At 38.8% G+C, this 23230-nt stretch overlaps 1 long non-coding RNA gene across 1 annotated transcript; it reads right to left on the bottom strand.

Annotated features, from left to right (window-relative positions):
- Positions 1-11210: 11210 nt before the first annotated feature.
- On the bottom strand, positions 11211-22440 carry LOC120754179 (uncharacterized). The gene is made up of 3 exons (XR_005701335.2): positions 22350-22440; positions 14927-15044; positions 11211-14544 (listed from the first exon to the last, which is right to left on the bottom strand). It is a non-coding gene; the product is annotated as an uncharacterized LOC120754179 (long non-coding RNA).
- Positions 22441-23230: the final 790 nt, after the last annotated feature.

The following is a 23230-nucleotide window of genomic DNA, read 5'->3' as shown; positions in this document are numbered from 1 at the left end:
TATATGTACTCATAAGTACAGGGCCTGGCAAAATGCCATCATACATTTTTAAAGGAGGAGAAGTCAGTAACTCTTAAAAGAGCACAGAGTCAATACCTCAGAAAACAAGGAGGTGACTGTGAGAGAATGCCAAGTTAGCACACTTTTCCTGAAAAACTCCCCCTGCCCCGTTAAAAACAGCTTCATTCCAGGGTGAACGTGCCATCTTCTCATACAAGAACACAAAGAAAGAGCACAGCAAAGCAAAATAAGAATGCACATTACTTCTAGTCCATGAGAACAAATGTTAAAAGGCAAGCATTGTGCCAAAAATCCCTCTTACTGTCACGTAAAGACTTACTGAACAAGGACTGTTTGTCTCCATTAAACTTTTTTTCCTATACCTCGTACTTGGCATGTCAAAAGTTGTTTGGCGGAAAAAAAACCCAAAGCAAAATCATTCAAAGCTTTGGGTTTTTTCTGCTTCCTTTTCATCTTTAGAATGTTGAAAACTCAGGTACTATCTTTGCATACACCACTATTCATCTTTAATTTAATAAATGATCTCTTCAATGTATTAATGGCTAGCAGTGCATATAAATTAGCATTTATAAAAATCAATTACATTGTCTCATAAGACAGAGGAGAAACCAAGGCCTTCATCACTGGATCATTTGTATTTATCTGTTAATTATAAACCTTAATTGTCTCTTCTTATCAGATTCATTTGCATAAATTGCATAAGTTTAATGTTTAACAGGTTTTAATACCAGAATACAATTATTCTTTAAACATTCTTTGTTGAAATATTCATTATTAATTATAGCATTAAAATTAGAAGTTCTGATAATTGACCTTGGCTTCTCCTTGGCTCATCATCATCTGTCCATTGAGGTCATTTATCTCATGATTATGCATGCTTTGTGGCTCTTTATCACTGATGTACTCAGTTTTAATTGTACTTTATAGCCTGTCACATTTCTCTGAATTTTGACTTAAAGCAGAATATTATGCAGAGTTCCACAAAAGCCGACTTTTTATAGGGTATTCATCCTCTTAGCATAGCTACACATAATGACATAGGGGGTGAAAGGACTTTTGCTATAGCTGGATTATTAGGTACAACTATTTCTCTCCCAGTGAGGAAAGTCTTCTTTTCAAAAGGTGACGTATAAAGTAAGAGACATTTATCTATCCCAGATAGCTTTGGAAGGGGAGGGAAGTTAGCCAGGTATTGCATTTGACAGGTCATCTGATAGGCTTTTGTTGTTCCTAACTAGCCAGGCATCTCTAGCTGCCCTTTTCATTTTAAATACTGTTGAGGTTTAAGCCCAGGAAATAATGAAATAAGAGAAAAGATGACCAAGACCAAATGTTGACAGAGGTATTCACCTGAATTTGGCTGACTTGAATGTGGAGATTTTTGAAAAATTGTGCAGACTGGGTTTTCTCATCTGTCAAATCATCCATTACATTTCACATACAGGGATTTACTATGCAGGAGTTTCCTTCCAGTCAAAATTAGTCATGCTATTCAGTTAAGTAAATATTTTAGATAACATCAGATACACATCCAAGGAGAGAGACTAATATTTAAAAAATATTAAACTAGACTCTTTTTTATATTGCCTACAGTTGCTATTACTAAAATGCTAGAGGTGCCTCAGGTCAATAGCTTATAGCATATTCTTCTTAAGGGATCTCATAAGGAAACACAGTCCAGTCCACTTGAAATTTTCAGTATCTCCTTTGACTTACCTGTGCTCTGAATTCAAAGATTGAAACTCACCACACTCTTGTCTGAAAAGCATGACCAATATATTTCCAGCCAGATAGTGGCACCAGGGTTTCCCAAGTTCAGTTTTCAAATTCAAGTAAAACCTGAGAGTTACTCTGTGCAAATCACCTTTTTTTTTGCACCAAGGACTTCCTTCTGCTGGGATTTCCAATGCAAAATATATGTGTGAATCGACAGAAAACAAACAAACAAACAAAATCAATAGTGGATGTTAGTATCATTACAATTGATTTAGTGTATCTTCATCATGACTTACCTGTCCCAGAGCACAGAGATTATGACTGTTAATGATGGGGAACCTAAGGAGAACTGGTCAGGTTACTATCAGGTCATGCAAAGTAGAAGCAATTGGAAATTGTCAGCGCTTCCTCACAGCATCTCACTGGTGACTAACTGAAGGAATGAATAGATCAACTGCTGTCCAGTCCATCTTCTTTGTAATAACTTGAAGCTGCTACTTGATCCCTTAAAGGAGACTAATACTTGGCACTAATTTGGAGAGCATTGCCACTTTCTTTCCTGCTTGAAGGTCAGCTACAATTATCTATTTTATCTCAAAGCCAAGTTGCTAGAAAATGCTTCACTTGATCAACACCTTGATGCTTGATTAACTAGGTGGACATCTTTTATGTAAATATATTAACCACCTTGATTTACATCTAAAGGAAGGATAGCAGTACCTTGGACATGTCTTTCTTTAATCCCCTCATTTTGTCAGAAGAGTTTTAAGCAAGAAGTAGTCCCACCTGTTGCCTAAAAAATTTTGCAGAAATTCTGCAGAAGAGAGTGCTCTGTTTATGGTGACAAGAAACACTACAGGGAAGTGGTACCTTGCATGTGTGCTGGACCCTCTCCAACCACAGACTGCAGCTGGGATCCTGCCCAGGAAACTTGAGATTTCCTGTTTCTCCACCACTCATGTCCCCTGGGCCAGCTCTCCCCAGGAGCGTAACAGCATTTCCTTATGCCAAAGTGGGAACAAATACACAGATACCTACACCTTGAGCATCTGCTGCGTCACAGAGGATTTAGAACCCTTAACAATCGTTCCACCCACATTAACAGCTACAAACTACACCCTTTATTGTGCGGTGGGAACATAAGGATGTCACAGAACTCTACAGACTGTCAGAGGTTATTTCGCAGGCAGTTTTCTGTTACTCTCACGCTCTGTTTAGTTTCCTTCTGAGGAAACAGATCTAACCGCAAAACGATTGTATTCCAGCAGATCCATCACCACTGCCCAGGAGTGTCAAGCATGTAGCAATTCACCATTGTAACATCCACATACTATGGAATTACAGTCAGCCTAGTGGCTGCTGATCTACAGCAGATCTAATCCTACCTCAAATCACACTGCAAGATGACAGCCACTCTCTTCAGCCCCAAGGCAGCATGAGCATTTTCAGGTAATCAAGCACGGTATTTCTAGCCTTTTTTTATACAAAGTTCACCTAGCAGAAAATGTTTTTATGGAGTTTTTTGTTTTGGGGTTTTGTTTTGCTTGTTTGGGTTTGGTGGGGTTTTTTGTTTGTTTGTTTTGTTTGGGGTGGGGGTGTCCTTTTTTTTTTTTTCTCCTCAATTCTGTGTAGTGGCTTGCCAGAAATGAGGCAGTTAGTGGTAACAAAATGAAGGTGGGCTGACAGGACAACCCAAGTGCTACATTCCGTTCATGTTCCCTGTGATTTCATGAGCCCTCTGTCCAAGCTGGCACATATAATGGGTTTTTTTCAGAATACAGATTTTTTTCCTTCTATCTACAAAAAACCTCATTCAGCAAGCTTTTCAGCTGCTGGGTTCAATGTCTGTAAATTCATTTTTTAAAATGAAGGGGAGAATCCAACACTGGAATGTTTGACTCTTTTTGTATTCAGATCAGTCAAATCTAGGTTGCCCAGACTGTCTCCCCTGGGTATGGAATGAAGGTCCAGCTTCTTCTCCTCTGCAAACTACCTCTCAAAGTCTGCTGCCCAAGTTCCTCTGCTGCCATTGTGCCATGTGTGACAAGGAGTCACAAATGCACCTCACTTGTACTGAGCTATTTATCTCTCTGTGTAAATTCCCACTTCTTGTGAGTCATACAAGGAGCAGATGAGGGATGTGGGGCTGTTTAGCCTGAAGAAAAGGAAGCTCAGAGGTGACTTTATCACTCTCCACAAGTGATACCTGAAAGGAGGGTTCAGCCAGGTGGGGCTTGGGCTCTTTTCCCAGGCAACCAGTGACAGGGAGATGTTCAAGCTAGACATCAGGAAGAATATCTTTACTGAAAGGATGGACAGGCATTGAAATGGGCTGTCCAGGGAAGCAGTGGAGTCACAAAGGGTTCAAAAAATGACTGGATGTGGCACTTAGTGCCATGGCTTAGTTGGTGTGGTGGTGTTTGGTCAAAGGTCAGTCTCTGTCACCTTGGAGGTCTTTTCCAATGGCAGTGTTTCTATGAATCTGTCTGTCTTTTCTGACTCTACCTCCAGTGTCAGCTGAAATGGAGAGAATCAGTCCAGTCAAACTGCAAACATTTTTTGCTTCCCTCTTCCGCTTTGAGGGATTCTTTTCCGCCTGCCACTTTCAGCCAACCTACCAGAGTTGTTGCCAAGGTATTAAAACTACATTGTCATTGGAACTTTACACTCACTTGTCAATGCTGCTGGAAACACCCGCTACCAAAATAACTTCTTTCTGTCATTGCATCAATTATTTCATCCCCAACATCATTACTCTAAGTCTTTCTGCTGGTTTTCTTTCTTAATGGTCTTAAGTTGTGAACATATCATTCCTACTTGGAGCAGTCAGGAAGATAAAAAGCTACTTTATGCATAAAGTCACAGAAGGAAACATGGCCACATAATCACATAGCTTCTTTCTTCCCAAAACCTGTACAATGCCATTACAGAAATGTAATGTCTTTGAAGGACTGCACCACCCTATGCAGAGTTGTCAGGGTCAAGCCACGTGGGGTATTTCCAAGAACAATCACTGACACAATGATGATCATGCTGACAATGAAGGATAATTCCTCCTGATTTCATAAGGTTACCATTCACAAACAATCCAAAGACTACACCAATATTAGATCTGCTGCAAAGAAGTCCGGCATTTTTCTCAGCTCTCACTTTGCATGAAAAAGCCTCTCACCATGACAATTAAAACTTTGGAGAGGCCAGTTTCAAGAGGTAGAGCAGGTTAAGTCTCCAAAGAAACAAGACCCAGGTGACTTTGGCTCTAGAATGTAGAAAGCCAAGGTCTTACTCCATTGCCAAAGCTGAAACACTAGTTCTCAAATTCCCTTGCAATCAACTAGACTGCATTCATCCCAGTATAAGACAGGATAAACAGGTTTAACCCTGAAACCATACCTTACTATCCTCAATACTAAGAGGTTTTCCCTCTTTGCCTCTAGAATATACTGACAAATACTAAATCCTTTCTTGTGATTATGTCAAGCCCCATTCATTACATTTATGGAGAAAAAAAGTCTGTCTGACCTCTAAGAAAACTTAACAGAGTCTTAACAGAGGCCAAGTCTGTTGTCTCAGTATTACATCTATATGATGGAATACTCTGATCCCTTTCTTTTCCTGGAATACAAACAGGTTTCATGTTTCCCCTGTGTATAATGAAAGTAGTTACCCTCTGGCCAACTCAGATAGTTGTTTCTGAAACTTGTTTTTTTTTCTCTGTTTTTATTGGGCAGTGTAATTATTTGAATTGCAAGAGAACTATCTAAAGAAAATCTGGGATATCAAGCCCATCAACTCAGATTTCCTAGACAGTCAGGGGCTCTAACAAAGCTTGCTATCTTTTTCTTTGCATAACAAGACAATAAAAGTGCAGTCATTTAAAGAACCAGTTTGCTATGTTGAGACGTACAATTTTAAACCCAGTAACTCAGTTATGGAGAACTTTAATATTTAACATGCAGATTAAGTATACATTTAAAAACTCATGAATGCATGCAACTCATGCAAGCTGCAGAACATACTTTGCTTTAACACAAGGGCCCTGGCACTTCAGAATGATGAAGCAAGGAAAATAACACTCCTTAGCAACCTTATAATCCTTGCAGCTGACAGGGATATCAGATTCTTCCTACATCACAAGGTAAGTTTACATCCACCTCCTAAAATATTCTTACCACTCATTCAGACCCCTAACAAAGAAAACTGTCATCAAGAGAATTATGGACAAAAATGCTTACCAATGAACAATGGCAGCACTGTCCCTGGCAGCATGTAAAACAGGCAACCAGCATGCATCCTGCTCTAGAAAAGCAGGAAAATGAGAAAAGAGGTAGTGGATAATCCAGAAAAGCTATTAGGTCTTGTTTAAAAGCAGATAATAAATATATCAACAAAACTGGGGAAATGAAGTCACACTGCCTTTTCTCACAGCACCCTGCAGCAGGGATGGACATATTTCCTTTGCAAGAAGGGTCATGCTAAGATGTTCATGGGACACTTCTGATTGCTTTGAGCTTCTCTGGCTCCCCCTCAGCTGTCCCTATGCAGAGCACCTCTACTTAGCAGGAGGCAAAAAAGTCCTCTTGTTCCTACACTTCACAGTTACCTGTCTAACTAAAGCTTTAGTCATTGTGCTCCAGAATACATCAAACCTGTGCTGGCTCTCCACACCCATGGCCTTAGCCAAGGCCTTGCATGAAACTTTTGAGCAGAAAAGGGTAAGAGCTAAATGCTGCTGCCCACAGTTTCTGTTATGAAGTCACTAAGAAACAACTGATCTAACATTTCCAGGAATCCTATCCAGGCTCCAGATAAAGATGAATCTTGTCCATAGCCTTTTAAAATTTAAGAAACAGCTTTCGATTGAGACAGTTCTGCTTTTTGATTAAAGTAAAAAGCAAGTGGAGCAGAGCTCCTCAATAATACTGAACTTTACAATGTATGCAATAATTTAAGAGCGTGCTCAGCGTGTGTGTAGTACAAACATTTAATATTAATGCTGTATCTGAAGTGCACAAAGATAATTGAGTCAAAAAACTTAAAATAAACCCCACGCTTCTCCAGAGTGCAGTGCTCAAACAGAAGAATTAAAAGTGGTGTGAAGCTGATTGTCATTGCCCCTCTTTGCAAGTATGGGTAGTAAGTCAGATACACCCCATGAAAAGTTAGAATCATGCCAGCAGCTTCAAAGAGGTTACACTGGTTCTAAGCATCCCACAACAGTCAAGTTTTGACACTTATAATAAATATTTGGGCTTCATTGTCCTTCATAACGCATAAATACTTTGGTCTAGATTAAGAGTATTAAAGTTCCTAATGCTTCTGAAATTGTATTTATTTCAGTGGACCAGTAGACACAAGGGTGGAAATCACATGTGCAACTGAGCCTTAGCCAGTTACCACTACATGGTGCTTAAAATTCCATTTATACCCAAACAGAATATAAGAAAATATTACCTGAAATGCAGGATGATAAGAATAGAAAAGGCCATAAGTTGTGTGGGGGTTTTTTAGACTTTTTGTTTGTTTTTAACTAAAAAAATCTAGAGTCTCATAATGAAGATTACTTTTGCCAAGAGTGTCTATAGGTGGAAAACACATTCAATTACATGATGGGACTCTGAAGTTGAGACAGAAATTAGGTTTTCTGCAGGCAACCTTTTAAGTAACTATCAGCAACATGGTCCTAGCACCAAGGGTCAGTAATTTTGGATTTAACACACAAGAAAACAAGAGACCATGAAAGAATATTTGCACATCCCATTTCAGTGTGAGACAACTGAAGACATTGAAATCACTCTCAAAATTAGTGACACCCTAGAAGCTGAATTCTCCATTAGCTGCAGGAAAAACCTTTCAGCCGTATTGAATAGCAACAGCTATTATACATGCTTGGATGAGGCAGCTTCATTTCACCTTTATCAAGCTGGTTTTCTCTTTACTAACAGCCCTCTATCCAAGTAGGCAGAAAGCTACTTTTAAATACTTTTATATTTTCAGAGGCTCATGCTAAGTTTGCCATTTTTATCCAAGACAGTAATTTCAAACTGATGAACCTTTAGCAATGTGGATCTAAAGGTCACTTAGGGAGTGTTGCTTTCCACATAACTGATTCTCACCACATACTCAACTTCTATGCAGCTGATTTACTTCTGCACATAACCAATCCATTTCTTCCTGTCAGAAAACGTTTTTATTTTACTCCAATCATTCTCACACATCACTGACTGCATGGGCTGAAAATTATTTTTTTAGATGTACTCAGTCTTTCCTTTCTCTGCTGTCACTACCTCAAGTGGAAGAGGATTCCAGTGTCTGGGCAATTTAGCCCACGCCCAGGGACTCCTCCAGATCACCGCCATCACGTAGGAACACCTAGGAATGCGTTAATCCTCACAGATCATCTGAATTTATCACCACTCTTTCTAAATTCACTAGTGATGTTTTAGCTCTTCCTGATTGTCTTGAGAACCACAAAGAATTTATTGCCTTAGTGTGACGTTGTGCCTTCAAAGCTCTGAAAAGCAACGTAGTGTTTCAGAAAAAATTCTTCCACTGTTTTTTGAAGCCTAAATGATCTAAGTTCTAGATTTTCACTACTCACACCATTGGAATATAATTCTAACTCTGTTAAAGTGTCTTCCATTTCAGGAAAGGGAATGAAGTCTTGAAATCAAAGTCTAAAAAATGGCCTGGAAAGGAGATATGGTCAAATAAAATCCAACTGGGGGGAAAAAAAGAAAAAAAAAGGAAAAAAAAAAAAAAAAAAAAAAAAAAGGAAAAATTAAGATATGGCGTGATTACAATCAAAGGGACTGAGATGAAATTAGGGGCAGTGCAAATGACAAAAACTTGCCTAAATTACTCCAATTCAAGTCAAGTCCTGAAATCAGGGAAGAAAGAGAAAGGAGAAGAATATGAAGAAACATAGAGGAGAAGAATATGAAGAAAGGAAATGTAAAAAAAAAAAAAAAAGAAAAGGAAAAATTCCAAAATCAATTGAAAACAATAAAAGCGAATAGGATGACAAGAAGTGCAGGGCAATGGACCAAAGCTTGCCCAATTAATCCCCATTGAAATAGCAAGTTTTCAATCCTTTTCCTGAAAGGAAAATATTAGTGAAATTCAAGTAAAAAAAAAAATTAAAAAGAGAGACAAAAAAGAAGCCCCAGAAATCTCCACTTTTAAAACTCTAATCTGCTTCAAATCATAACTTGTGTTTTGTCTTCATCCTTGCAGACTAGAGCTTGTCAAGCAGAGTGCTGCTCATGTCATTTGCATGTTCTCATGCATGCATTAACATCTTAAACGATGAAAAAATGGTTATTATGGGTGTGTTTTGGAAATTAAATGAGCTCTTGTGCTCTCAAAGGAAGGAGTTCTTGAGCTCTCACTTCAGCTGGCTGGGCCCTGGAGGATCTGCTCACGCATACATGGCAATCACCTTACTTGGTTTTAGAGACTTGTTCTGATCCTGCTGCAAATTCAGCTGCTTCTAGTGACATCCAGCAACAGGAGTGGTCAGTGAAGCTGGGAATGCTCCCAGTCACAGAGCAGCAGCTGTAAATGCTCTCCTATCCAAACTCACTAAATACCTTAGGACTTGGGAAAATGAGGATAAAAGAAAGAATTGAGTTATCTACTTTATTCCTGGCTGAAGTACGTCTTCAAATTCCAGCCACTAGAAGACTCTGTCCATTCTTCTGTGTTCTTTATGGGCACAGGCACCACTTCCAGAGGCAAGATCTTTCCCTCTCTAAATGCAAAATTATAAAGCAACTTGAACACCAAATCTCAGACTTGCCAGGGAAGTAGCCATACCAAATAGTGATGCAAGAGCCTTCAATTTGCCTAACTTGCTATTTTTAACACACAGGACAACTATGCCAATTAAAATTAAGTGAAGTCTCAGTTTCCTACTAGCTGCATTTCAGGTCCAAGCAGCTTGACTCCCATCACAGATTACCAAACTCTTCCAAATATACAGAGAACATTTTTGATATGTTGACTGAATGTAGCAAAGTGGGGTTTTTATTCCTCTCTCTAAATTAAAAATAAATCCCAGAGAAGACTTGGTAAATTTGGTGGACATAGTTTCTACCCCTTTTTACATTCAAATCTGCACAGCATGACAAAATACTTCTCTTCCCAGTGCTGTATGGAGACTTGGGCTAAGGAACAGTTTCTGTTACGCACATTTATCCCATTCTTTCCTCTTTTGCTCAGTGGAATTCTTAATAATATTTAAGTATTGGGAGTTCACATCAATTATTGCAATCTAAGATTCCATTTCTGGACTGAAAGTAAGAGCACCTTCAGTTTAGCAAGATTTAATAGAGGTTGTTAAGGTGTCTGACATTTTTTGACCTTTGCTCTTCTCTTTCAGAGTTTGAATAGATCTGATTTAATTAGGCAGAAACTGTTTAAGAATGAATGCAAATGTAAAGGCTCAGAAGGAAGGATATGTGTATAAGAAAAATTACCAATTCAGTAACTTCAAACTGCAACCAAACAAACCATGGTTCACATTGATGAGGACAGAGTCAACAGGAAAAATATTACTGGTTGGAAATTAGGAAGAAATCATGTCAGCACCAAAATACGGAAAGTTTGAAAGTGAAGCCAGTTCATGATTTTTTTAAAGCTGGAAACACAGACAGCCTTTGGAATTATCCACACTCAAACACAACAGTTTTTTCCGTCTGGCCACCTCATCCCCCTACACTCAGGATTGTTTTCCCTCTGAAGGAAGAAGCCTTTTCTCTAAGGGAGAAGAAGAAAGAACAGACAAATTCAAATAATCAAAAATTCCCAGACAAGCAAAAAGCCTTGAGGTCCCCACACATAATCTTTCTCCAGTTTGGCTTGGAACTTGGAAAACAGGCACTGACATCAAGTTAAAAAGCATTTTCTGAAGCTGATGATCTGTGTAAGTCAGCTAACAGCCAGCTGGGGGTGAGGGGTTCAGAAAACATGTCCTTTTCTCATTGGGTTCACTGTTCCTTACTGGAGTATTAAAGGGGTAGTTTAGTCCCAAACATGATGTTCAGCTCCTGCTTCAAACTAGTACACTTTGCCATGACCCTGGCTTTTATTCTTATCACCTGGCCTTCTTCCACAAATTCTTACTACATCTATTGTCTCATCTCCTAAAAATAAAGAGACACTGACAAAAATATTCTTGTTCTGTGCCTAATGGAAACACACAGCAGACAGAGAATCCCCAAAGTTCCATAATGTCAAAGTTGTGAGAGGAAAATTATATCCTAGGTCTAGGTTATTCCAACAAATGTAAACAAAACATTACCACTTTAAAGTTAACTGACCAGTAGCCCACATCCCACTATCAAATGGCTTATTTATTTACATTACTTACAATACATCTTTATCAGAACAGTCATTTTAAAATAAGGTCATTAGTTTGGGAAAAAAATTAAACCAGAGTACTATTGTATAATTATTTTCAAAAGCTCTTTGGAAATCATTACATCATTTAGGCTGTAGAATTGAATCTTCTAAACTAATGACCCTCCTGTCTCCACATCTCATATGTAAGTCTACTGATTTACAACATGAATCTGATCTACTGCAGGTGGGAATAGGTGCACATATATACAAGTGAAGGTGGAATTGATGTAACCAATGGTGGCAGGAGTAAAACTCCAGGATACCAGATCACTAAAAAAAAAAGAAAGTAGTTTATGTATTTGGGTATTATCTTAAAAGGAAATTAGAAGTATATTTAGACAGTGGATAGGAAAAATTTTGCAAAACAGATAAAGGTAAAAAAATATTTCTCTCTAAATCAAGATAGGTGAGAGACAGGGGAGGGAAGAATAGGAAGCCAGTTATCACAAAACCCCAGGATATAACAGTGGGGAACAGAAGGAGGAAAGCTTAGATAAAGGCAATTAAAATATTTTCTACAGTGCATTACATTTGGACTTCATTACAGTTGGTGTTTAGGAGTCCATACTGATACAAGCTAAAACATACTAGAGATATCCAAAGCAATCAGAAATATCTTTATAACTACAAAAACAGGTAGTCTAGCTCACAGCCACATTTTGAGGCTATTGCTCTTTTCCATCCTCAGCCACATTGGGGTGAACAGAGAATAACCTATGAAGAGAAACCAAGTTCATACCTGGGAAATTAGGGACTTCTACAGTGAAATTAAAGTCTATATTAGAAAATGTGAATTACAGTCAAATGGAGAGGTGGGCTTCTTGAAACAAGTAAACCCCAGCACATCACACGGGATAATGCATCAGGTATTAGATACTACTTCAATTACTTGTCATGGGTTCTTCAACACAGGTACCCAAGACAAAAGTAAAGCAGAAAACTTTCAGTGACGGTTGTAATTAAATATTTATTGCATAACTGAAGAAAATATGACCAAAAGATAAATAGAGGAGCTTGGCAACAAATCATGTATTTGAAAATCAAATTATAGACTTTTGGCCAATAACAAAAAAATGGGGAGTTTATCTTGATCAAGTGTTATGGAAAGAATGCAGTTAAAGTAAAAGAAAGATTCAGGCACCTTTTGCATGGCTTTGTGCCAAGAACCAAAAATTCCTGTAGTTCTTTTTATGATAGCATATATAGACTTGATTTATTCCAGGAGGATGTCAATTCAGCCCACATTTTTTGATAGAAAGTAAAATACTCAGATATTTGCATTGATGTCTTCCAGGAACAAAAGTTCCAACTCACAAAATTGAGTTTTAGGCAGACTTTTCCTTACTTCTTCTGAGGAAACATCAAAGTGTTGCTGCCAGCAAATTACAGCTCAGGGAACTGGGACTTTGCTTGGCCCACACAGAAGAACATGCACTAAAGCTACTGAAACCAAATATTTGGTTTCTTCCAACAGCCATAGGAAGCTCAGACCCTTCAAAGGAATTGTTAGTCTCAGATGCATCTTCAGCACTGTATAAAAATTCAGAATTGCTCAAGACCAACAGTTGCCAAGCATTCAGTTTGATATGCTAAAAAACTTTTTTATCTTCCATGACTATCTTCTGAAAACCCATGACTGAAACCAAGTTTCGCTTTTTTTTCCATGCTTTGCCTGAATATTTTCATTGTTTTCTTACTATAGTAATGAATACAATGCTAATACTTTCCATTTCCCAAAATCCTGCATCAGTACCATGCAGCAAATAGAGACCTTAATTCACTGTTCTCCTGAGGGGTCTCAAGAGCAACAGTTTTCAGTTTGGGGGAATTTGATGTTCCAGCAGGAAAGCCTAACAGAAATTTTGTCTTAATAGCTTCCACAGCTTTAAGGCATCTTGCAATAGTTTATTTTTGTTCACCACAAGCTCAATTATTAGTCAAACCCTCTGGCTATGACCAACTTCTCATGGTCTTGGGAAATATGGACATTCACTTCCATTTAATTTTTAGGTGGAAATTAATGAACTAATTTCAGCAACTGAATACCTGAACCACTGCTTATTCCTTCTGAAGTGGCCAAAATACACAGAAAAATTGAAACTAAATCTGAATTTTTTGATGTCATGTCACAAAGGATGAAAGCAGAGCTGCTATTCTGTCAAGTTCTTGGATTCTGAAAGATTCCTGAGAGCTGAAATAGCACAGTATACGAGTGAAAAACCAAAGCAGCAAGCTTCACAAAGAAAAGTAAACTGAAACTTCCAGGTTTAACCCACTGCCTTTCAGCCATGCAGATAGCATTCACTACAAATAACTACTTCATTACACTGTCTATAATGAAGTAGTTACTTCAGAAAAAAAAGCCCCTCAAACTTACCACAATTCCATAGAAATGGAAATCAGTATTCAAAAAATAACTATTTCATGACTTAGCCAGAGAGTTATCTAGGATGCATAGTCTGCAATCCATTTATTAATGTGGAAAGGTTTTCTGACCCCTTGAGACAAGCAATATCTCCTCCAGTTTTACTCTTTGGCCTTTTGATTTACATTTGGAAGCAACAAAATACTAAGTGGTAGGACCTACAGGCACAACATTGGAGGGAGAAAGCTACCAAAATACATTCTGCATCCTGACAGACATCACAGACTGGCTTTTAGGTCAATTAATGCTGTTACAGAGTGCTTCAGAAACACATATAACACTGAACCATGCCATCTGTTTTTGCTTCCACGGGATATAGCACTTTGGTGTATTTATACATATGAATTGTGCCCAGGAGAGGCAGCAAGCAACAGACAGTCAAAGGTGATACCATACATACCTGGGTTCATTGTGTATTTTTACAGAAGTTTGACATAAACCACCTTAAATATGTCACTGCTTCTCCTACGTGTCTTGACTTAATCTATATGAGCATTTTATACTCGCGTTCTCCTTACCAAAAGCTGTTCTGTTCACCTGGAGTGACATTGCATCCAATTTCATTCTCACCCTTCCAGAGAAACAAGATTTCCTCCTTCAGGCTTCACATATAGCAACCATAGGCCAACTTTGCAACACCCACCAGCACGGCATCAAAAGAGATAAGTGTCTGTTGAAATATTTATAAAATTGAATTCTATGCCACAACACAAACCCAATCTTTAAGAAACTTTCTCCTTATACGTGAGTTAGACAAACACCTCTTTGAAGGAAAACACAACCAAGTTCTGTGAAGTAGAATAAGAAAAGTAAATAATTCAGGCCCTACTCAATCACTCTGAAACTGTTACACAGGTCATTAAAAGAACACAGATGTGACAATACCAGTCAGCAAATTCCCTATCTCGATAGAAACTTCCAACAGGCTGACGACTGATCCACCTGGAGGGCTGAATGTCTCTAAAACAAGGGCATCCCTGCAGAGAAAGCATAGAAGTTGGTACTGACATTGTTTACTCTACAGAAAATGCACCAGTTCCCAGCAGTGTCCCACTGGGACTTTTCAGTAACCCTTCAGTAAATATCTATTTACTAAACTACTGCAGGAAAGTTTTGCACTCAGTGCAAGCAGGAATTAAAGGAGTCTCTGTCAGGACTCACTGGCACTGTTATGAGATAGACCAGCGTGAAAGATCTGTTCAGGAGACCCTAACAGGCATTCACAGCTGGAGGAATTTCAGATTTAGTGAGGTGAAGAGTACATAACAACTAGCATCTTACACAGAGAGCCTGTGTTCATCTTGGCAGAACGCTGCCACCCCTCACATCTGTCAACACTGCAGCTACATCCATCCTCACCTGATGCTGAGTTCCAGAAGACCACGTACACTGACAGAGCTTGGCTTCATGTTAGCCCAAGGCCTTGATCACACCCATTTGCCACAAATCCTCTGCTCAGATGACAAAGATGTGGCACCTGCAAGAAGCCAAGGATGAGCTTAAGAAACAGCTTCAGCACAGCAGAGCAACACTCCTGTCAGCTTCTGTTGCCACAACACACAGATCCTTTGCTGCATCCTGTCAGTTTCACAACCAGTTTAGTCAAGTAAAAGTGGGACTACCAGCATGAACAATTCCTATTTCCAGATACTTTTCACTTCTCTGTACTGATTATATCTAGCACAACTTGTACATTCACTTTTCTAAGAGCAAAACAACCTGGGTTAGAACAATTTTCCCATAGTGGAAAAACTGAAAACTGTGAGATGAAAACCAAGACCATCTGAAACCTACACAGTTTGACTAAAAAATTGCCCAAAGGCATGTACTAGCTTTCACACCCTTATGCTTCTTCTGCCTCTCCCCTTCTGGCAAACTCACAGGCACAGATACTCACCATTTAACAATTACTCTTATTCCATTTTCTTTGCTGCTAAATAAACATTACTTAAGAAAAGACAATTTATGAGCCATTCTATAGTTAGAAATCCACTCCAGAAAAAAAAAAAAAATAGCTTGATATTAAAATAACTCAGATACCCTAGTGAGATCAGAGCTACCTAACATGGGATGGGAATCCAGTTTTAAAACACAGTACTTTGATGAAGGAAACCACAAAGCGGCACATGCCAAGACACATGTAAAGAGAAATCCAAGTAAGCGTTAGCCATTCTGCTGGTCAAACTATATTGAGCTCTAGCAAAGCTTTCAAAAGTGCCTCAGGCAAATTTCAGTGTGTTTAAGACAGAGTTATAAATTTAGCATAGGTATCAAAGAAAGTGTACCCACCTAGTAGCAAGGAGTCACTTCACAGTAAACAGCAATCCCTATTTTTTAGCAGTAAATATAGAACAGAATTATGGAATCAGCCAGGTTGGAAGAGACCTCTAAGATCATCAAGTTCAATCATTCCAGTAGTGTAAAAGTCCTTCAGCTGGGTAAGAGAAACCACCCCCAAAGGCAATCTTATTACTGATGGCAAAATTGATACCCAAATATTCGTATCAGGCAAAGAAGCAGCAATGTTCCTATAATATTTATCAAACAGCATTTAACAAACATAAAATTTTAAAATAGTGCAGCCACCGAGGTATAGAGCTGCTCTGTGATTTTATGAGAGTAAATGTACAGTAGCCAGAAGAAAGGTGGTAAGAAGGAAGAGGAGGAAAAAAAAAAAAAAAAACAAAACCAACCAATGGGCAACCACCAACAAGAAAATGACTACTCAAACAGCTTCAGATGAAAAATTTGGAGGAGTGATATCACTGAAGCCTTGTTCTGCAAAGTCTCTCAAGACTGGTCTTAAAGATGCCTTCTCATTTGGAGCTGCTGTCATTTTAGACCTTTCCACAGCAGGGACTCAAGACAAAAAACAAAGAACAAGTTAAGAGGGACTCCATATTCTTAAGGGAGGTGATCAGAGGTTAAAAAAAAAAAAAAAAAAAAAAACACATTTAAGGGGTAGTAAAATGCAATTCCCAGCTCAGATGAATAAATCCTTTCGGTAGACCATTCCTAAAGGCTCCTCTTGATCCTTCCAAATCCTCTCATAGAAGGGTTTAGCAGATAACACTTCCTCCACTCCAAAAAGCATCACTTTAGATGTATTTTACTGAAGCAACACAGACAGCATGGCTTACCATGACAATTCTACATGAATGTGTTTGAAGTCCAGTTTCAATGTTTCTGCACTTTAAAAATTAGTATAGAGATTTTATAGTTAAAAAACAAAGGCAAAGTATTCCTCCAGAGAGAAGGGAAAACATAATGAATTATCTAGAGAATTGTTTACACTCCAGTATTTGTGTTACAAAGGTTGATTAGGTGATGTGAATAAAAGTGGTAAAGGGAATTAATTTTCAGCCATGGACTGCATTAGAGCTGAGGGCAGCCCCTCTCCTTTGTCAAGTGAGAATGGAGATTGGGGGGGATATGGTGCAGAAGCCATGCAAACAACTACTTTTGATCTATGCAGTCACTCGATGTGATTTATTTGCTGAGACACACAGTAAGTGCAAGACTTCAAGTCCCTTAAGCACAGGTGATACACACACAAAGCCTTTTAGAAGTTTCATTTCTCAGTCCTCAAAATTCCTCTGAGCATCTCTGCAGTGAGAATGTCACCAGATTTCTAGAACAGAGTTGCTATTACAGAAAAGGGGGAATCTTTACTTCATTAAAAATTTTTATGCAATACAAATCACTCTTACATATTTAAGAATACTACAAACAATTCAAAATAACTTTTTATATAGTAAGCCTTAAGTAGATTTCTTCAGTGCTTCTGCCATAGCTCTGCTTTGGGCACTCTTCTGTACAATCCTGAATGGTTTTGTTTTCTGATATATAATATACCTGCAACTTAATAGAGTGGAAGGTGCAATTGACACTTTCAAAAGTTAACATAAGTGTTTTAAGAGGCAAGAATCTAGTTAAATGCATTTCCCACAGGAAGACAATTCTAAATATTTATCTTCTTAAAATAACATCACATTCATATGACTTCTGTCAGTGGTATATACAGGAAATAAAATTTTAAATAAATACTGTAAGGCTCACATAAGAAATTTCACAGATAGATATCACAACAAAGTGGGAGGAATACCTTACTGGAGGAAGTTAGGAAGGCCTGTTCTCCACACCGAAGAGCCTCCAGTCCAGTTGACGGTTAAGGGGAAAAGGAAGAAAAAAAAAAAAGTGCCCAAAAAAGCCCAGATGTTAACATGTAGCTGTTTTACCAAAAGACCCAACTCCTATAGGAGACTGCCCAGTGTAATGGCCTCACATTCCACAGAAGAATCTCTCCAAGCTGAACTCAGGCAACCCCTGAAGAGAAGGCATGTTGGTTCCTCTTTTCAGTTAATCCTTGGCTTTTTTCCAAAGGCCTCTCCAGAAAGGATAATTAATGCTAATTACAGAGTTCAGGTTTTTTGAAATGAAGTACACAAACCTCCATCTCCATAAAACTGGGCCCTGTTAGATGCTGAAATAAAGAAATTCAAGACTTCAAAGGGTTGTTTTTACTAATTCTCAGAGCCATTCAGCGCATCTTGCATCAAAAATAAGTTGTACTAAAATTAATTTGCTTTTAAAGCAGCAATGGTCTCTTGTTTGTGAGCCAGTCTACAGCTCTGAACTTCTATCAGGGTTCTTAAAGACAGACAGGAGAAAAAAATCCAAGAGAAACACATTTTTGACTATTAAAAAAATATAAAATACATTGTAAAATACATGATTTCCTGTTGAATTGCTCTAAACCAGTCATTAAAACCAAAAAAACTTATGAATGTTTTCTCTTTAAAAAGTCAAAGACTCCAAATAGAATCAATTGTTAGCTTTCGTTTGCACAATATTCACGAATGTGGCATCATATTTACTTATTCTAATTCTGTACCACACCTTCATTTTTTTCTTTTTGTTTACACAACAATCAAACATTTCATCTCATTCCCCCTTTCTTCCTCTCTGACAGATGCTTCACTGTGCAACACTTTAGCATCAACAATGGTATCCTGGGGTTGCCCAAGGCTAGGATTTGGTACATCCTGGCCATATTTCCAGACTTCCTTTGAGTAGCAATGGTGGATAATTGAGTATTGAGGTTCCTGCTATGTTTTATTTGCACTGTTGTAGCTTCTGGATACCACAGTCTGGTGGAAGCATCCTATTGTGACAGACACATAAAGGCACAGGATGAAAGGATGTTCCTTTGTCAAAATGTCTACAATCCAGGCAAGACTGTGGATGGGAGAAAGAGTTGGATGTAAGGAAGTCAGAACCCACAACAGAGTTGCTTTCATTCAAAGAGATGAGAGAAGCACAATATGTAATACTGTAAAGAGTTGGAAAAACCCGGGGGGAAAAGTTCAACTCAAACAATTTCTGCCATTTTTTAAAATTTTTCATGGCCACTACAGAAAAGAATGCATGAGTTCGGCACTGAATTATTAGCAATCCTTTTGTTTCAATTTCTTGCCCTGAAAATGCTGTCCAAAGGAAGGACAAAGCAGCAGAGTGGTGGATTTTGCCCTCCCAATAGCCCAATCTCCCCTTCATCTAAACAGATTTGGGTAACAAAAGAACTTGAACATAAAGCTCAGATGTGTTCTTGCATACACTGTGCATGAGGAAAATCAGCAGCTGATGTCAGTGGAAGCAAACTGAAGCAGTGCCAGGTTAAGCCGTACCAAAAGCCGGCACATGTACTGTATTGCTGAGGGGTTTTTCACCAGACCTTCCTCAAATCCTGTCCAATGTCTTCCAATGCCAAACCCAGTCCTAAAGAACCATCAGAAATAAATCAAACTGGTCCTCAGGATGTCCACAGTAGAAATAGCTTGGGTTCTGATGTGCATTTCAGACATGGAGACTTAGATAGTCTTCCACAAATAGCAGCTCTTCTCTCATAAAATGATCAGAAAATAGAGAGACAAAATATTTATTTTCACTTCTTCCTTCTACTTCACCCACTGCAGATGGCACTTGAGCAAACAGTTGTCTTCTTTTAATAAAATTCACCCAAAAATATATAAACATACATTTTTGATGACTTACACCTGAGCACTCTTTTAAAAGTTCCTATTATACTTTTTGTTCATATAAAATGCATTGTGCATTTTCCTGACTCACTTTCAAATACTGTGAGAAAAAAAAGAAGTCCTTTCCATCACTCAAACAGCCAGAAACGTACATGACACTCTTTCAAAAGTTAAAAAAGGCCTTTCAGCTTCAGCTAAACTCTATTCATTTCTGAAGGCCGTACTCTTGGTAGTCTTTTTATTTTGTCTTTGAGGAAACCTTGTAAATGAGATTATAATGCAATACTACTAATTTCATAGATTGCAAAGGTGTTCAGGGTCAAAGGCAAGCAACTTATTCCATTCTTAATGTAGACTTTATCCTTCTCTTTCTCATAAGTTCTTGAACATCCCTAAATATCTACATATATTCCCAGTTCTCCATCACAGCTGTTTGCACTTACACCAAGTGGAGCTGATGCACATGGAAAATTTGACCACTGTGTATGGCAAAGATGTTTATTTTGGCATCTTTATGTGACACAAGAGACAAAGGCAAACAACTGAAAAATTACTGCTTCTCCCTACCACGTGTCTCTTTGCCTCCACAGCCTCTTGACTATCTCCTGTGCTTCCCTGTGAAATCAGCTCTTTTTTCTAACCCTAGCAACTACCTTGTCTTCTTCAGCTTGAGGAAGATTAGACTTCCTTGAGCTGGCTTTCTTTTCAACTTTTTCCTGCCAGAATTCACATAAATAGCAGAGACAGCAAGGGTAAGATTTATACTTTTCCTCCTAAGAAAATTATTTGCTTTTCACATTTTTTACTCACAGCTCAAGAGGCCAGCCTAATCCTGCTTTCCATCTTGGTTCTCCAAATGAGTGCACAACTAAGATAATCTAGTGATGTTTTAGCATAGAGTAGTCTTCTGCATGACACTCACCACCACTTGCATCCATAAGATTTCTTTTCTGTTCCCCACACTGCACACCTGACCCCTGATCATTTCCACAACATTAGGAAACCCTTTTATTATGTACCTAGTCCTTTCAAATTAATCTTTACTCCTGTCCAAAGGTTTACTAATATTGTATTTTAAAATGTTGTTTCTTCTCTGCTCTTTATTAATATCCACTTTAGGAAGTGAACTTAGATAACTTTGTTACTCCCCAAGATGATTAACGATGTGATCTTAAATATCCATAGTGCAACACTAGCATTTTGAAAAACTACTTAGATTACACAGCAAAAAAGTTATTTGTAACTTCCACATAAAACAACACCAGAATGGAGATGCTTCCTCCAGTTAAGTCTTTGTTTAGCTTAACCATGACAAAAGCAGGTTGCATGCTCTAGGTCTCCACATGAAGTGGTTTACATCCACTGGTTTCAGCACATAAACACAGAATATTATCCTGTGGAATGAAGATGCAGCTCTGTGTAACTTCTGTATTTATAAATTAAGCTCATAAATTAAAAACCTTTCCTGAAAGACATCAAGACCCTGGACTGTTCCTTGTTTAAGTATGGTTTGGTATCTTACAAGTCAAAGTTGGAATGCAAATTGTCTTGCATGTAAAGCTTAAGACAAGCTGATTACAATGAAGTCCGCTTTTGACAGCTACCATCCTAACACTGACAACACATTGTATTCTGCCATCAGGTCTCTCCCTCTAGCAAGCTGTATTTCTACTACACATAAGAAAATTTCTTCATTTAAAGAGGGAATTAAGCTGTAGCTTCACCTGTCCAAAATACTAAAAGACTAAAGCTGGCAGAAATAAAAAGCTAGGGTAAGAGGCTTCACCTGTTTGTTTCACAGCTGCTATTCTTGTGTCCTCTCAGGGTAAGCTATGGTCAGAAATAGAAAATTACATACCACAAAGAATGTCTTGTCAGAAATCCAAGTCATGCTGAAAGTAGCAAGTGCTAAAACCACAGCAAGAGCCTTTCTTGTGAGATGTCTCAGCTTAAACACCTTGAGCAGTTCAGTTAAGGTTTACCAAAGCCTCTCTAACTATCCAGTCTCAGATATGTGGATTACACTAGCTTGTTCAGCAGTCACCTTCCATCCATTCTGCTGGGAGTTAACAGTTATATGGGCATTCAACTTTAACAAAAGCAATCCTCAGCTTCCCAGGAGCAGCCAAGCCGTCAAAGTACAGCACCCAGGCCAGCCTCACCTTGCTACTTGCCTAAGGACGCTGGGAACAGCAGGAGGATGCTGTATGTGTGCAAAAGAAAGCCAGTAAGAGCATAAGGGAGCAGACAGACAGTAGTCCTGTTAGCCCTGACACTGCTAAGCTGCAGGCAAAGCTACCCCAATACCCCCCATTTCTTGTAGCACTGCCAATCACCTGCATATGACAAGGGCCAATCCAGACCTTCTGCCACATCACAAAAAAGACTTGATAGTAGAGACTATTTTTTGCAACAGCCCTCTCATAAGAGGATAAAAATGAGCTGAGACAGAGACTTCTTGCTAAACACAGCATAAAAAGTGTCCTAGTTTATTCTTCTTCATGGCTTAGCCATCCTGACTCCAACTATTCACTGATTCTGGCTGCAGCAAGCCCCTACCATACGTTTCCCTGGCAGCCTCTCACTGCTTGCTATTTCCAGCTAAACTGTGACTGCAGGAATCAGTTTGCAGACTCCAAATGCAGGCTTTCACCCAGCTAGACTATGAGTGCAGGTTCCAACAACAGGCTCTAACTGCAGACCCAGACTGACCTTGCATCCATAATTCTCTCTCCCAGACTGACCTTGCATCCATAATTCTCTCTCCCCAGGAGTCTGCTTCATTATTCTCTCCTTTGTGGTCCTCAAAGATCCTCCTCCCTAAGGATTCTCCCCTTACGCACTAACCCCCCTCTTTTATCTCACTCATCCTTATTGGATATAGCTGTTACTCATCAGGGGTGAGGCTGTATTGGGTAATTAACACAGCTGTTACTTATCAGGGATGAGGTCACCTGTATTCCCTTCTCCTACAACTATTTAAGATGCATCAGTATAAAAATATTGCAAACTGATGAGATCTTCAGCACTCACTGTCTCTTTTCCATGAATAGCTACAGTACTGGCGTGCCTTCTCCTACTCCCTCCCTCAGCAAAGTCCCAGCAATCCCAGAAAAGTAATACAAGCTATACACACTGGTCGTTAGTATCCTGACCACATTTTGGATTTAAAAATTCCTTCCTAAAACATGCACATCTATTTCACTAATATCAACAGCAATTTTCAGATTTGAAGTTATAAGAAAGACTGCACAAGTTCACCAGAGGAACAGATGAGAGGTGCAGTGAATAGAATTTTAGTGCTGCTCATTGTCCTAATTACAGTGAATAATACTTTGGCAGAAAGACCAGAGTCCTGATTGTTCAGGAACTTCCAACAATCAGCAGACTATTACCTCACTTATTTACACCAGAGACCTGATCTTCCAGTCACATGAAGCACGTAGCACATGAACAGTATAACTGACTTGTTTGGTTCAGCTGAGGTGCTGAGGAATGAACCTGAGACTGAAGTAGATATTCTCCTACTAAAGGCTCTCTCGATATTCTGCATACTGAAATCACTCCAGCCTCCACTTCTTTTCCCCTCTGAAACACTTCTGAAATACTCCCTGATGTCCTGCCA

This window comes from Hirundo rustica, chromosome 6 (assembly GCF_015227805.2).
Source record: "Hirundo rustica isolate bHirRus1 chromosome 6, bHirRus1.pri.v3, whole genome shotgun sequence".
Lineage (NCBI taxonomy): Eukaryota > Metazoa > Chordata > Aves > Passeriformes > Hirundinidae > Hirundo > Hirundo rustica.
Note: the sequence above shows the minus strand (reverse complement) of the source record. Positions and strands in the feature narration are given on the sequence as shown.